The sequence below is a fragment of the Varroa jacobsoni genome, unplaced genomic scaffold (genome assembly GCF_002532875.2).
Source record: "Varroa jacobsoni isolate VJ856 unplaced genomic scaffold, vjacob_1.0 contig00150, whole genome shotgun sequence".
Lineage (NCBI taxonomy): Eukaryota > Metazoa > Arthropoda > Arachnida > Mesostigmata > Varroidae > Varroa > Varroa jacobsoni.
The window spans coordinates 198,053-215,423 of record NW_019214420.1 but is presented as its reverse complement, the minus strand read 5'-3'; the positions used below and the strand labels follow the sequence as shown (position 1 = coordinate 215,423).

Below are 17,371 nucleotides of genomic sequence, written 5' to 3'. Positions count from 1 at the left end.
ACAGAAGCGCCACGAAATCAATTCTCCTCTAAAGGAGTTCATCAACGATGATGAAAATAGATACTTTAAGTTACTCGGCAATAATTAAGAAAACTTCGATGGGAAATTCTAATGCATTTGGCGTGTAGCCCGGAATTAGCATCAGGCTGCCATTTGTTTCAGTCTCTGCAGAGCGCTCTTCTAGTGATGGTGTTAATCTAGTTTCATTAAAGGCATGCAAAAACTATTCCAGTTGTCAACCCGGAGTCTATAGAAGTTCTACAGTGATAGGATTATGATATTACCAGACGAATGCCATAAGGTCAGCAAAAAAACACTTGCTTCTATTTTGCCAACCCCTTGACAACAGCCAATGCGTTTCCGACAACCCTACATATAGATATATATATACATGTGTATAAAATCAATAAGCACATCGTTCGTTCGTTCAAAAACTTGGGCTGCACTTCGAAGAGAGCCACGTTTCTCACCAAGATCGCACCATTGCAACAGCTAATAACCTGATGCGGAACAACGAACAAACTTCAAACGTTGGTAATTGGTTATGCAAACCACTGACAATTTATATACTTAATAATTTTATATATTAATAGGCCGCATCTTACGCTCTTACGAGCACCAATAAATCCTCGTCTAGGTATAAATATGATTACGTCGCGTCGAAACTCGCACGGGACTAACAGGTTGATACAAGCCGTAGAGCTCATATCAGCCCAAACAGATCGTTGCGTCACTGTTACGCATGGTAATAAAAACTATATTGCAAGTACGGTAGATAGAGCACAGAACACTGATGCAAAACACCTCTAGCTTAATATGCCTGTGCCATACAGTATGAAGATTCGCCGTTTCGGGAAGCAGTTTTCACCTGTTGGAGTTTACACAGCCCCAAGAAACGATTTCAGGCGATGTTGCGTAAGTATTTATTTTTCTCACGGAGCAAACCATAATGTATATGATTACAAATTATTGAGAAGTGTAGCAGAAGTCGTCTGCTGATAGATTTTAAAAGATCTCATAGACTATATTCTGCCACTCCGTCGGGCGAAGCAGCGTGCGATCGGTTCCCTCATGCCGACACATTTTTGTACGCTTCGACGACTCATAAGCTTCGTCGTATACTCTACAACATATTGCCTGTGTGGTATTACATTTAGTAGGTATTTGCTGACGGTGCCCTAAGTCTTTATTATAACCCAAGCCGAGGATCGGTCACGTACGCAGCAGGAATCAATCCCTCAGAGAGCGTAGCGCCCGCAGGTCGAGCTGGCCCGTGTGATTAACTGTCGAGTTTAACCCGAATGATTAATACATGACTGGAGGACCCTCTACTTTTTTGCGCGGTCGATGAAAAAATTTGCACGAAAACTTTAAAAGTCCTTCGTCCCATCGTTTATATTATGAAGATTAAATCACGAAGTCCTTAATGGCAGTCTTCTATACTTTTTTTGTACTCATGGCTGGCATTCTTACCCGTTGACCATCTGATCGATTTTCAAAACAGTCGAAGAGAACGGCCTGGTTGATTTTTATTTGCGAAAAAACAAATACACGCGGAAAAGAAGTTCCGCAACTTAAGGTTTTAACAGGTACCCCGCCAACGAGTTTCACTGATAGTGTCACCACCTATTCCTCTGACTGGCTCATAAATACGTCGACGCTGGTGAGGTCGTAAATAATCTTATATTTAGACTGGTCGTTATGCTGTATTCGTACCGCTCCAATTATCAAGTCGTTAAAGTAGGGGAAGTTCGGTCGTTAAATCGCGTAACGTGGGCTTTTTAGAAGTAACGGATTGCGGCGACAAAGGTGCTGTTTTCTATCGTTCTACCAGATTCTGTAGACTCCGTGTACATTTTAGTACCGATTAATGCAGTGGCTTGTCGCGCGAATAGATTGCTTTACTATACATCAATGTGTGCGGAGAATATAGATGTCAGCTATTAAGGTAGCAACGATTATAATTGAGAGGATAAGCACGATTGGAAACAACGGAAATCCCGCTATCGGTACGGCCAGACCCACAGCGACATTGGACCCTTCTGCCAGAGTTTTTACGAGGCTTTTTGAACTATGTACGTGCAGACGGTTTCGTTGTTTAAGACCGATTGCAGGCCTGGGGAGATTTGTTCGTCAAAGCTGAATAAAATTCAAAAGGAATGGTGACCTCTAAGCTATATTAGTTAAATTAGTGGCAACTTGCAATATCCTAGCTGACACTTTATCCATATAAAGCGCATTATTCTGCTATTTCAATTATCCAAATATGGCTGGTATAGTTTACCAAGGCAAATCCTGTCTGGACAAGCTTCGTTGCGTGCTGGGAGCCAACCAGCCGTCTGTGTGATGGAATTATGCCTAGGTCAAAGCATAGAGGGACTCTGCTGCAAAAAAATATCTAGGCTACACAAAAGAAATGCACGCAAATGTTATTGAAAACTTTTAACCATCTGAAGCAGGTATACGCTAGTGGTAGATGTCTGTTATTATATTGTATGGTATATGTTGCACTACTTGTATCAATTTTACAACTGCATCTTTAGAAGAGAACGATGGGTAGGTTGACAGTGTTTGCAAATCACACACGACCTAATTTATTGATCTTTAACTAAATGAAGAAGATGACTTTTGGCGCAAATCATTTTGTGTTTTGTGATAGGTAATGTATGTACGGTTTAAGATAAAAAAAAAAAAAAAAAAAGCCAACAGGGCTGAAAAATGTGTTAAAGTGGTGAAACATCAATATACATTAAATTATTAATTAATCGGCAATGTTTACGGGTCCCTGAAATCCTCCTAGCTATATTTTTCCAGATCGATTCTGTTGTTTTTTTTTCTTCTAAACAAACACTACTGTGCATACCTATATTTGCAGGACGACGAATCTAAATAAATCACAGTAGATGATAACACTAATTATACCATTGGTTAATATTCTATCGTCTAGGGAGAATCTTTGTTAGCTTCAAACGTTTACATAGGGTCGATTGGAAAGACGAGTCAACTTGACGAAGGTTACGTTTTGTGAATTCGTATAATATTCATGAACGGGTGGCAGCGAAGGCTTCTATATGAAGATAATTACGAAGCTATGCTGAACTTGAATAGGGAAACGAAGACGTACGTTAACTGTTGTTGGCCCATTCATTCTAAAGTTTGTTGACGACTGTATAGAAGTAACTATCTGCCATCAGTTTTAGCCCCTTGAGACCGGCAATCTATTTAATGAAACGAGTTTTTGCAAGTCATACATAGCAAATGTTTCATATCAGCCGTTCCTTTGGCAAGCAAACGTGGGAAGAGCTGAAGGCGAACATCAGACCTGCAAAGAAATCGTTCCAAATTGCGAAATTTATTATTATCTGGCCAATGTCAAATAACACACAATAACAGAACGTGGTGAAAGTCACGCACATTCATCTGCCGTTTCTAAGAGGGTAAAGTTTACCACTTTCGGGAAATGGAAGACTAATAACGAGGACCTGGATCTGTTCTTGGTTCATGACCTCGAGTGGACAATAGATAGCGATCTAATAGTGGAATAACAATGTTGATTAAATGTCCGGTGGCCCACAGATGTAACCGATAGTGGCTTTTGAGTGTTTCGGGCTTACACTAGGAAAAATATCCCAGAACAGATCGGTTCCTGTTGGAGGTTGCATGGGCGCTTAACCACTTCGTTTAAATAACCATTTCATGACCAGGAAATTTGCCTGCAATCAATATGTGCACAAACTATAGTAACTGCTGTCTCTCCATGATTCACTAATATCATCTTTTAAATATTTCACAAGCGATGTCCTGCCAATTAGCTACACGTGGAACGATCTTACTGCTGGCTTTGGCTCATAAGTTCACACATTCTCTTTCTAGATTTGGTAAAAGCCTGCGTGCATTACGTTTAGCATGACCTGTTTATCGGGATAGAAGCTCTGTCGGCCCAGTCGGGTATCGTCCAAACCCAAAGCGAGGTACATCGAAAGGCGTGAGTGCCATCAACGTGCGTCGGATCTTGATGATCGAGTTTTACCTCGTCCGATAATCATCAGGCAAGCCCGTATGGTTGAAGCACGACTGGAAAGTCAGCTGTTTTTTTTTAGTGAGATCTATCGAGGGGTCAGCATGAGACATTTTGAAGTTCATTGCTTTATTATTGGTACCCTGTAAGTCGAACTACTGGAGCTGTTTGGCAGACGAGCTGTTACGAGTCATTATCTTTCCGTCTACTTCTGTTCAATTATCAAAAATAATAGATATACGTTTCATTCGATGTTGCTTAGCTTTCGAACTCTAAAAGAAATAAAACACAAACGTCTTTTCGGGCGGCAGCATCTGTAGGAAAATATACGCTGCCGTGTACACATACGCGCTCCGCAACGGGGGTAATCGCATGAAAAAGTTCACTGCAGACTCAACTGCGATTGTTCCAGAATTTGGTATTTAAAACGTTAAATGTCCCGCGTGTCACTGTCGCACCAGCTCGAGAAACAATCTCCTACGTTTTTATACATGGATTTTTTAAACGGCATTGAAATCCTCTAATCCACCCGAACGAGTTAATGCGTGAGTGTTTAACATTATTTATACTTTTCTTAGAAAAGTTGGTCAATTGGAAAGTTCTAAATTGTGTAGTCAATTTCAAGACTGATCCCTCATTAGTGGCGACTGGACTATGAGCGCGGCAAACGTCAATGAGTAACTAGGATCGAGCATTACTCCGATGAATAAAAGCCCGAGAAGGGCGACATTGAATGTCATCGTATCTATAGCTTCTGATCTCGAATAAAGAGGCTTCTTTTTTAAAAGATTTCCTCTGGCGTCAACGCTGGCGTTGATTTCATTAAGTTACCTAGGTTGATTTTGGACACGATGCAAGATGACTGAGTTCCTGTTTCAAAGTATATGGCGGAGGGCATTTAGCGAAGCGCTAAAGTAGATTTAGTGACGCGACAGGGACGGGTTTCCCGTTAAAGAACAAAGTAGAATCACTGCGGGTTGTAGAGGCCTTTTCTCAAGTGATAAATACGTTGGCCAGTGCATCACAGTGTAAAATGTATAGGCAGTTTTATTCTATTGTATGGAGCAGCATCGGATTCATGATGACAAATTGGCTTTGTATTCAATCAATCAGATACATTCAGCCTCAATATACGAATATTAATGCTGTTTTCCTACATAAGCAGCGGCACTTGATAAAATCTTTCTCTCTCTCTCTCTCTCTCTCTCTATACATCTATCTATCTATCCTGTCTCCATGGTTACTTCTCTTGTATACGTCTTTACCCTTTGAGCCGTCATCTGCGCCAGTCCACCACGCAATGTATTGCAGTATAATTTATAAGAACCTCTGACGTATTTTATTTTTAAATCAACAGCCCCGACCATCATTTAGAATTATAATTATAACAGTTATTATGTGCATGATATGTATGACGACACACTAATATTGTTGAAATTCGATGTTATAGCATCCTATTTGCTAATCACGATTTTTCCTCGCCTTTCATCCCCACAGCCCTCTGACCCGAACTAGCTAAAAGTGTATCTGGCCAACATGTTAAAGATAAAATGTTGTTGGCAGCAGCACGCTCCGAACTGCGCGAATTCTGCAATTTGCCTATTGATGAAGATATATGTGTTTTAGCGATGCCGCCCCGTGCGCTTTAAGAGTGATCAGAACTGATGCTCTCAAGCAAGCACTGTTATATCCCTTGTATGTGTGTGTGTATGTATGTATATCCATCTGTTCGTGTTTCTCTCGATGCGTCTATCTGCGACTGTTCGTGTAACAGCTAAAATTTATCGCTTTCAATTAAAAGCGAAACCATTCACGATAATGCAAGATGCTCGCCGTTAAACGGTCCAGGAACCTGCCGCACGCCGAGTAGCGATTCTGAGAGGCGCCAATGGTTTGTCGATATGCGCGCCCGGATCTGAGGCCTAGCGGTTAGGACGACACAGCAAGTGACACATGATCAGAGCAGGGACCAAGAAAAGACATGGCGACGAAACATGAAACAATCACAACAACACAGGCTGCCTGCCCATCGGCAAAGCGTCAAAAGACCTCGCTAAACAGACGTAGACAAGACCATACATAGCCCATGTGCAGAATCGTAATCAGACCGGACGTACTCTTTCAACAGACGTCATTACGTCATTTACTTGCCTTTTTCGTCGTCTCTCCAGCACGACTGCGATATCCAGCGTTACGGTCGCAAATAATATCAAAAATATATCGTTTATCATAACCTGAGTGAACAGCGAAGTCAAATACATCCCGGCGAAATGCCCATCTTAGACGCTGTAATTGCAATAGATTAACTAGTTAATTTTTAGTAGTAAAGCTAGTCATTTATTTTAGGGTATGCATTTGTTTATTTGTAATAAATTAAGATGTCAAACACTCAAAAAATCGGATTCGATATCTGCTGAGAAAATTTTTTTCCAGTCCTATTAAGGCCATCATACAAGGTAGTTGCTTCCGACTTGGAATGTTACTTATAAAAATAACGCTTTAGGCCCTTCACGGGGGTATTGATACTGAGAGGTTTTAGTTAAACGCGAAAAAAATCACCCAAGATAACTGGTGGATACTTTTTTTGTTACTTTTACCTGCTTGTTGTCGAGTTATAACATATTGGGTGGTTGAAAAGTTTTTAATTTAAAACAAAATTGTGGCAAATATTTTTTTGCATTTCAAAATAATAATAAAAATAATTTTAAATATGCGATATTTTAATCAATGACCTTTTGCCACTTGTGTGCTACATCAGCTCTATGCTTTTTCAGCAAAAAATTGCGGCAAGAAACTTTTGCGTTTCTCTGTTGAAATTATATTAACAGAATTTTAACAGCCCGATAGCGTCGTCGTGGAAAATCCACGCTAGGCGACAATTGCGATAACTTTTTTTTTTATGTAATTTCTCTCAGTTTTTAGCGGAAGATGTCCACGATCACATGGGAGTCGTGGTGTATAATAGCGTCCCTACTGTTCAGCACAGATTCAGTCGATTTTTTTCAACGGCTTGTTGGAATCCTGTAAATTGTTAAGCGTGGAAAGATGGATCAACCGTTTTACGCAAGGCGATAACAACTCCTAATGGGCGGCTTTTTCCAAACACATAAAATCAGCCCCTTCGACACAGTCTGGGTCTTGTCACAGATTGCGAAGTGCATTTTTGTACCATATAATCCACTTTTTTTTATCACGTGTAATTAAGCTTTAAAAACAGCATAATTTTGTTGCGTTTCAATCAAGTTTTATAGGTACAAATACGCCGGGATATGAATTTGTAGAAGCTTGTTTATTTCAAAAGGTTTAAAACTGTTTGGTGATATATGTTTAGTTCCCTGGCGGTATCATGACTTCGATCATATTGGTCTTGTTCAACTTCCGCAAAAATTTAGTTGATTTTACTCGTCATCGGCCGACCATTATGAGGAACATCGTTCACATGCCGAAATTTCCCTTCTAAGGAAAGCCACAGAATCATCTTTAGGCTTTTTATTCCGGTAACGCACCTTAACTGTGAAAATTAATTTTTTTTTTATCGGCCGGAGCAGTATGTGGATTTTGTCGCGATAAAATATTGAGCTATAGTGAATGTTTGCAGGAACTTCACTCACCTTCAATGCGCTCAACTTTGGTTCTAAATAAGAGCGTTCCAACAACTTTAGTAGAACATTTACCATTGTCAAATCTGCTTTCCAAGGAGAATTCAATTTATATTACCTGACATATGTGACTTTAGGCTGTCTAATGAAAAAAACTGTGAATATCTTTTCGACCGCTCAATGAATCTTGCTGAATCCTTTGATACAAGTGTTTATACTGCTAGAAATGGCTGAAATTAGCCATACGTTGCCATGAATTTGGTGTTAAACGAGAGTCAATCGACTTACGAGTGTCTATTGGACTTTGGCCTGATCGGTTTGAAGGCGCGGGCCGAGATCAATATAAGGGTAGTCCATATAACAGTGGGCAGAGAGACATACAGATTCTCGTAGGGTTTGCCACTAAAACTGGCTATTTTGTAACCAATCTGTATAGATAACGTTCTTGACCTTTAGAATATGGCGTCAATGTATAGGATTTATAGAATATTTTTAGGGTTTAAATCGTTAAGAACAGGCCCAACTGATGGACGTAGATTTTTCCCTTAGCTGTTCATATGATACAATATTAAATAATAACGATGTGTCTAATAGGTGAGCACAACTACCACTTAACATTTCTTAGATATACTACATCAAGCATTATTATATTAAATAGCAAAATAAGTAATCCTCATTATCATACAATATCATTGTTCCAGAAGCATGCTTTTCTCATTTAGTCTACGCCATAATGAATTTCTGCTTCTGTTCAAAACCGATCCCGTTCACTTTAGGCAGTGACTGATTGCTAGTTGTCTGCTGTGATCGAAAAATTGGATGATTTTTCTCTCTTGTTCCTGTTGTGCAAGTGTACCATTATTATTTTCATTCATCTAAATCTAGACCCATGTATTTGGGTGCAGATAATTTATCACTGCTCAGCGATAAATAAGTGACTATCTATGTTGTGCATGTATGTGCATATATATATCATATTTTGCGTGATTCAGTATGTGTGCTTGCCCGCCTGAGCACCTGGGACCATCAGGCGCCGAAACATCTGTTAGAAGGCATTTATTTTGGCCTTATTCACCGCTTACTGGTAACCAGTTAATAGAATCGCCACCTCATCTAATGTACACCACCTGTAATTTCTAGTTACCCCACCGCTGGCCAGCTTCACTACATCTATCTTTCGGTGATTAATCCATCTTCCTCGTCATTTTTATGTGCTATAACGACGTATTTTGCTACCGTAGAAGCGCCGTGCGTCAGGTGCATCCTGATTGTTTTCTTGATTAGATCATGTTCAAAATTAGGGATTGCGACCGATACTGCTGTGTCTGCTTATCAGGTGAAGGCGAACCATGATGCTGACGATCATGTGAGTGATGCGCAGTGCGCTCGCAAGGAAACAGCTTCGCTCAGACCCCATTCTGGCGCATGACGCCAGCGACGACAATGAAGACAAGTGTCACCACTGAAGACCACCAGTGAAGACAGCAAGATGATCTGAATGATCGCACCCGTCCCGGCACAAACGCATTTCTGAGACATGGACGTACGCTTATATTTCGGGCCATAATAAATGGCCATTACGGATAGCGAATCAAATCTCGGAATATGAGTTTGTAGCAGCCGGGTTCTGGTAATGCCTTCTTAACGTTCGAACGTTCGGCATTCCCGCTTAAACACGACGCCGCTTCCAGGTCTCGTTCTATAATTTCAGATAGGGAGATGGCTATGGAGATTCGTTATTACACCGGGTTAATGCACGTTGCCTTAGCCTAACGCTCATACGAATTATTTAGAGCTGGTTCCGATATTATCTATGGCGCGTTTATATTAAACGTGTTTTCAACACGATCTTGCCAGAGCCAGGAAATTTCGTCAGCCATATAAATTCTTGTATAGGCTCAGTTTTTGGCGGCGTGCGGTACGTCCATAAACCGTTGCTTCGATCAAATGCTGGCTAAAATCGTAAATCGCGAGTCGTAGAAAAAGAGCTGTGATTAGATTTATGGGTCGCTGTATATGTGCGCGTGTCCGTGTTTGAAGAAGTAACGGACAATTAGATGGTTTGTTGTTTGTCACCTTTTCCGTGGCCTATCTAAGTATATCGTTTGGTGCATGTGTCGCTAGCCGTTAGTAAGCGTAGTTGCCACAAGGCAGTGATTCGGTGACATCTTCGTTGGCATCGGCAATCGATCTTCGTGCTCCTATAGGTGGTGTTGTTGTTGTTGTTGTTGTATCTGTTTTTTTGCTGCTGTTGCCTGAATGAAGGCCATATCTACCTGGCGCGGCCTGTGGACCTGAAATTGAATTGCGAGCGTATCGCGATCGCCGCATCCAAAACAGGTTGGCATACGGCTGTCAGAAATAGAAAAGGGTAGATAGATACACGAACACCAGCAAAGTGGGCAGACATCAAGGAGCAAGCAACACTGGATGACAACATCAGATCTGATCGATAAGCAATATCTTACGTTTTGTTTCAAACATCATTGAAGACACTTTGGGTGGAATCTAATATAATCTTATAGTCACACAGCGATGAAGATCCCGGTTTTTTTCGCGTTTGTGGCAACAGTAAAATACGTCAATAAACAATGATTATTACTACAAGTTTCAGCTTTTGAATGACAAATATAGTTATGCACAATGCTAGTAGGATGTTGAGTTGATGGCGTCCGGTCTGTGTCATAAAGCGTTACCTCTAAGGACCTGGTCCTCTCTGATTAAATTTCAATACAAACCGGATATTACGGTAAAGAAACTTACTGCGTAATTATTATACTTTTTTGTGGCGCCATTTTCCAAGTTCAATTGTCAATTAAAACTCTAACCCAATACATTTCAAAGTTTTTCTAGTAATGTATGTTATCGGCGCAAAGTGTTATTGTCAATATTAATTACGTACACATTATTCATAGACGACGTTGCGAAATCCCCGATCAGGGAACGAGCGCTATGCGAATTGGCCGTCGTCTAACTTTATTCTCTACAATAAGTAGCAAATCGAAATTGCCTGCGGACGGGAAATGTGAAAAGATGCGTAAAAACACTCCTATAAATGAGATAAGCAGATGAGCACTTCTTCTATCCAACTTGTTTCTTGCCAGCGAAGCTGATTGGCGTTCCCTGTCCACGGACCAATCTCGGCTTTATACCATATCAACAGCCACAACAGGATATATAGGGAAAGATGTGAGCACCGCTCGCTGCGATACGAAGCTAATGGCTATAAATCTTGTCGCGCCGCTATCGAGTTAAGCAAGCCAGGCCGAGGGCCGAGCGTACTTCGTCTTCTCGCTGCTTATCCTGTTGCTTTAGCCTGGCCCCAGCCCAGTTCTTTACTCCGAAACATTTTCCAGTGCGCGTAATTGCACCGTTCGAACGGGGGAGAAATCGGCGAACACTTCAGATTAAGCGAAGAGGAGAAGTTCGCAACTCATACGACACGAGAAACGAAGTCCAAAGAGGAAGATTCCGCCCACGGTTGTTCCATAGCGAGAAGTGCAGAATCGAGAGTGAGGTGCAAAGAGCTAAGAAGAAATTTTATAGATTAGGAAGGAGATAAGATAGATATTTTTGCACTCAAACTAAACCGCTTTGGTCGTCTGCTAACAAGGTGTTCACAAGTACTTATGAAGCAGAAGAAAGACGCGGCCTGCGGCTGCGCGTCAAAGACGTTTGCTGAAACTAGTTGTTTAAAGAAATTCTTCAAGTTGAGGCAGACACTCGGTAATGTCAAACATGCCCAATTAAAAATGCGAAATTGTTTTTCGCAGGTGATTTACACGTGGCAGTCACGTCGGCGCTTGTCGTCAAGGGGGACGAAGGTTTAATGGCGTGTGACCGAGGCAGCGGTAGAAACAGAGTCGTTCCTAACAAGCATGCATAAACACTTGAAGCAGGTAAATATCAACAACATGGACGTCAAGGACAAATATTTCTACTATGTTAGACCAAATGAACAAACTCTACCAAACCAGACAATTACTTCAATTTTACAGCGCGTCCTGCATTTAGAGGATCAGAGAAAGTTCATTTAAAAAGCGCGGACTACACGTTCCGAAAATGCAAAGTAGAGCCTCATTTCAATTGAGAAAATCATAAGATATATACAATTAACATATTATTGTAGAAAATCGTAGTTAAATTAGAAAAAAAAAAGCCAAATTCGTCCGCCAAAGTAGAACACTAACGTATCCTCCTGCCAATCTGGTGGGCTGCGACCAAAGCATTTGTTGACAGAAAACACTTTTTTAAGCGTGCGTTACTGGTTTCGGGATAATTAAATTTAGTAAAATCAACTCGGCAGACGAAAAAAGACGCTTCTTCTGCGCAAATTAGGTTTCAGGACTAAATTGAAATCTAACAACATTTGAGTACAATTTTTTCAAAACTTATAATTCCTATTCATTATTATTATTATTATTATTATACTTTTTACACAATACAATTCAGCGCTTATTAGCAATTTTTCGACGTCACCTAGGTGTAACATAAAAATAGATTCTCTCTGTCGCTCTATTTACCACTAGTTTTTCTAAGGCTTCTGAGGTATAACGCACAGCCTTTATTTTATTCGAGTGCCCCACCGTTATATACACTTATATTGTACTTCCTCCAGGTACTTCTTTAGTATCGCGACCGTCATACTTCTTTATGTTCATTATTACCATGAGTTAATGCGAGCATACTAGCCATTTTGTCCCCGTCTACATAAGCGTATTTACAGTTCAGATTAATTGGTCAATGAGTCAATGAGTTTTAACTTGTGCTATTTTTTTTGCCATAGATGACTCTTCGATCATCTTTACCTCATCTCACTCAACAGTTTGGCCGACGCAATCTCCACCCATGAGGCTTGAATCACACGTCTATACGACTGATGTCCCGCATGTCATCATTTCTCTTCACTCTCATAGGAGACCGATGGAGGAAAAGAAGAAGCCCGTCCAAAGTAGTCCGGCAGGAAAAAAAGAGTCGAAATGTCAACCATACGTCGAAGTTCGACTATGTTCTTGTTATTAGGCCTCAATACTAGCACAGGAAAGACTGTTGATGCTGCCAGGACTCTCCACTACGTATTCTGTTTCTTCAATGCTAGCCACGGTCTTCCTTGAAGATTCACACCTTTTTCCTCCCTTATAGTTTTCGAGTGGCAGACCGCCTAAGTGTAGGTAGGTGGTAATGCTTGCTTCCATCTCTTTCTGACAACTTGAACAGTTACTCTGTTTCGATTTCCCCTTCCATATAACAGTGAGAATGAAAGAACGATTCGATAGCGGTTTGATGGTTGGCTGGTCCCGCAATTCACAGTTGAGTTTTCAATACCCAGCCTACACGGCGTCCGTCCTTTACCTAACCCCAGGGCACGTGGGCCTTACCAAATGGTTTTTCTTAGTCTATTTCACTCTCGTTCTCGCTTTTGCACGAACTGCTCGTCCTTCTATTTTTCCTAGTCCGCATGACGAACAGCACGTCATCAGCTTGTAATGTATGGCAGAGGCTTCAAGGCTCATCTTCCTATGATAAATGCAGGAAGCATCCTTCATCTTTTGCTAGAACTCGGTTCCAAACCGCGTTGCGTCCCTTGGATCGGGGACTGCCAGCCTTCAGAAAGAGCTTTGAGGGAGAAGAGAGAGTCGAGCAGACTTTTCTAGCAATACCCTGCCTATCCATCTACCTGTAGACACACGAACAGCGTTCGCCACGGAAGTCACGAGCAGCGAAGGGCAACCATGAAGGAATGTGCTGCCTATAGTATTCTGCATGCGATGCACATTTGGTCCTGCTATCCTAAGTCGCGCTAGGTTCGTTTCACTCAGTTCTTTCTTTTTTTACGTTTGCCCGAGGATGACGAAGCCCCGACAACTCGATACAGGAGACGAGACAGCGGCGCAGTTCCCGGGTGACTTTTACCTGTGCATCGCCAGCCCCGCGAACTTTGCGCACCCGCAGGCTGACGCACACTAACCGCAGAGTCATAACCTAGTACCGTTGCTCACACGCAGCGACGGCGTCGTGACACATAGCTTTTACATAGAAAGTAACAGCGGTGAAGCATAGCCTACAAACCATCTTCTGTTCTTAGCCTATACATCATATATTGCCGTCTTCCTGCACATTTTCTCATTGGCCATCATTTCATGGCACGCCGGCACCAGACTCCGCGTACCGCCCCTTATTGCTTGTGATGCTTTATAACTTAGCTGCTACGGTGCCTGTCTATCTTCTTTCTCCGTGGGGAACAAACCCCCGTTGCGCCCCAGTCAATCCTACCCCTTTGCAAAAAATGCCTGCACCAGCTGCCCGCAACCCATTCCGTTACCTTCGGTAACACACAAAACTCAAAAATAGATTCAACTTTGGCGATCATTGTTGTCGATCAATGGACATATACCGGCGGAAGATGACGTATTGATGGGTTTCGTCAATCAGATAACGTTGGACATGCAAATATAATGACGTATCCATGTGGCCACGCACGGATCTTAGATTTTTGAACCTTCTGTAATTGCAGCAACGGCTCCAGCTCTCCGTGTGAGATTTATACTTATCTTCCTAAACTGTAAGCCTTTCCTGTTCCTGTTGAGTACGATCCCGAAGCATTCATTGCCTAGACATCTTCTCGTGCACAACGCCTAACACGTGCAAGAGCGATTTGGCGAGCAATGCAGAATTACATTGATGCCTAGATGAGGAGTTTAAGGAGCTTACCCTCGAGAAAATTCTATACACCGACGCATTCAATTTTGGGCTCTAGTTAATTTAAAGTTTTCATCGCCGTATCCCATATGGTCTTACCCGTTAAAACTCACGCCAACAACCCCAATTTTATAAGCTGCCTCATGTGGGCGCGTCTTTGTCCAAAATTCTTCACGTTCCCTATTGGGTTCTATTTTGTTTATAAAGAATGCCGTAATCCCTAGGGGAGCAAAACAGATCAACCTGCTCCTCGGGCGCACCCCTTTCTTAACCTAAAGAGTAGTTATTCTTACGCTAAACAAGTGCCAGCTCTTGAGGTTAACTTTTACGTCATATCCGTTCATCCTGTTTATTCGATTCGAGATTTTGTTGACAAAAAAAGAGGTTATGAAAAAAAGTTGACAAAGAAGGAGGAAACGATAGTATCGAAGTTTGAACCGACACGCCCGGTAACTAACAATGACAATGAATTTATAACATTTCATAGGTTTATAGTGACCTCGTACAAAGATATTGTCATTTTGAGATTATAGGTTGTTCCTAAGAGGCTTCGCTTGCCTTAATGTATCTTCTGTGCAAACGACCCGTGCCAAGTTGCTAAAGCTCCATATCAACGCCATATCATAAACGCCATAGCATAAAGCGCCATATCATAAACGTTTATGATTAAGAAGATATAAAAAAAAAACGACAAGTTGTATGGATGGTCCAGTGCCTTTTCGATGTAGATCGAACCACCATATAGATCGATTTACTTTGTAACTTAGTATAGATATAACCAGATAATGATATCTAAGGATAGCGTTGAGACAAAAATGAAAATCGTAAGCCAGGATTATAAGATCTATGAAACGATTTAAGAAAAAGAACGCATCTATGAAACGTGTTAATATATAACGGGTTAATAACCGTGACGTCACGTATGCAAGTTCTCCAATCTGAAAGTTGTGGCGCACTTCGTGTTTAATGATCATTTACTATGTTTTGACATGCACTCATGTAACTTAGTAAAGATACCGTGGTATACCGTATAGCCAGTACCTGCATTCAAACTTCAAAGAAATTATTCAGTTTCTTTTCAGATAAAAAAAAAGGAAACTTTTAACCTAGCAGATCTATTTTTTAATCGTTCGATACTCGACAACGCGATGAACTATCAGTGGAACCGCGCCATCTATTTCAGATATTCTAAAAGCCATTAGCTTACATATTAATTTTTCCATGAATAGTCAACGCGTTTCCCAGACATTATGAGTAAGTAAGTGCCTGTTCGTTATCACAGGCCCGTACATTTCTATGACATTTCACTAATTAACTTTTTTTTTATTAAGATGCCTAACAGTTGTTAATTTTCAACTAAAGCTTCACAGTTGTTTGCTTACGGCAATTCCTGTTATTCTCTTCAATCTTCTTTTGAAGTGACGCCTCCGTGGCCATTTAGCGTTAGCTCTATTCGCTAATCTACCCTTCTACCTACTGCGTGTAACTGCGCTAACCCGAATCCACTCATCTACTTACGCTGTTGCCGCAGGTAATACAGAAAAATGGTTCTTTGTTGAGTTTTTTGTTTTACTTTGTTGAGACAGAATGCCATAAAGTGATGTCTAGCTAGCTAGAGTTTTCGAGTCACTTAAACAACGTCAGAAGCAGACAAGTCGATGCCACTTCTACCGGGAATACGAACGCCCGTCTGACACCCTGTCCTATCACTTGTATTCTTCATTGCTCGGCTACGTGTATACTCGTAAGCAAATACCATCACTATCTTCAAGCCTATCTGGGCTGAGATACCCATATCATCAGGCACTGACCGACAGCACGTACCCCCTCTCCCCCTCCCCCCAGTCGTATTTGGGTCTGCTGTACTTCTTAATTTCTTGAGAAACCACTGATCACCGAGCCGGCCCAGCACTCGCATCTCCTTAACGAGTCGCCTGCTGTCATCTGCGTATAAGCAGTTTATAATTCCTTCCAGTTATAATTAATCGTTTCTTTGTAGGCTGAAGCTTTTAGTTTTAAGATGTGGCCGCCTATTTTTGCTTCTGTGTCTTAATATGCATGTGTCTATTTGTGGGAAAACTCGCCGGCTTCATCGGCCGACTCTTCTGTAGCAAGCGTCGTGGCTTGTTTGTTGCGATGTCTGTATGCCAACGACTGCAGCACGCTAGATAATGGTCGTTCTATAGTGAAGACAACGATGTTGAAGGTCTATACAGTCTATTTCTCACTTTTGTCCTCGGACAGTAAATAGTATTATATAATGCAGATATAGACGTTCGATATGCTCGACTATTGGGGTGGCGGTTTCGTATTGGTTGCACACATACCTCATTACTCTTATTTTCACGTCTTTGGTCTTCGGCTCTTGAGTTCTCGTCGTGATGTCTTCATGAAGAAGCGCAGCAGTCTCAACGTACAAGGAAAGGAAAATATCTTTAATAATGACCATTTTGACAGATGAAGCTATCCGAGGCTTACTAATATACAGGCAATGTTATTGCTGTCGTTTAGAAGCAAAAAAAAAGATTATCAATTACGCTGATCTCAAACGTCCTTCTAACTGGCACTGACAGTAGTTTTTGCAATAGTTACAATAAAGCACTATCAGGTTTTTTGCTACTGCGTCATTGATTATAAATATTGTTAGTAGTGAAGAGGCACGCTCATCGGGGAAGTGAGAAGGCCATAACCAAGGCATGCGCCCTTAATTGTCTCTCCATCATCGACACCACGGACTGTTCTGCGTGAAATGCAATGGTCAAAAACCCTATCGCGCTGGCACATGTTGTGCATCAGTTTTTCTGTGCATATAAAACGAATTCTATCAAGTTATACTTTGTATATAGAGCATAGAATATTTTTTTGTTTTTATTTCATACATTTAATATAACTTTAATTTCTACTTTATGATATGATGCAGGACGCTATTCGTTGGGCATTAGAGTTCGTCTTGGCCATCTCATAGTGTAACATTAACTCACAGTATAGAAAATCGCCAACGCCATTAACTGTTGCGCTCGAACATTATTTAAGCAGCTGCAGGTCGTCTTGAGCA

General features: G+C 41.2%; 1 long non-coding RNA gene across 1 annotated transcript; it reads left to right on the top strand.

The window, feature by feature from the left end:
* The first annotated feature begins 841 nt into the window (after positions 1-841).
* On the top strand, positions 842-17,112 carry LOC111270868 (uncharacterized). Its single transcript, XR_002686512.2, has 4 exons — positions 842-915; positions 11,391-11,516; positions 12,404-12,788; positions 16,687-17,112. It is a non-coding gene; the product is annotated as an uncharacterized LOC111270868 (long non-coding RNA).
* The last annotated feature ends 259 nt before the right edge of the window (positions 17,113-17,371 follow it).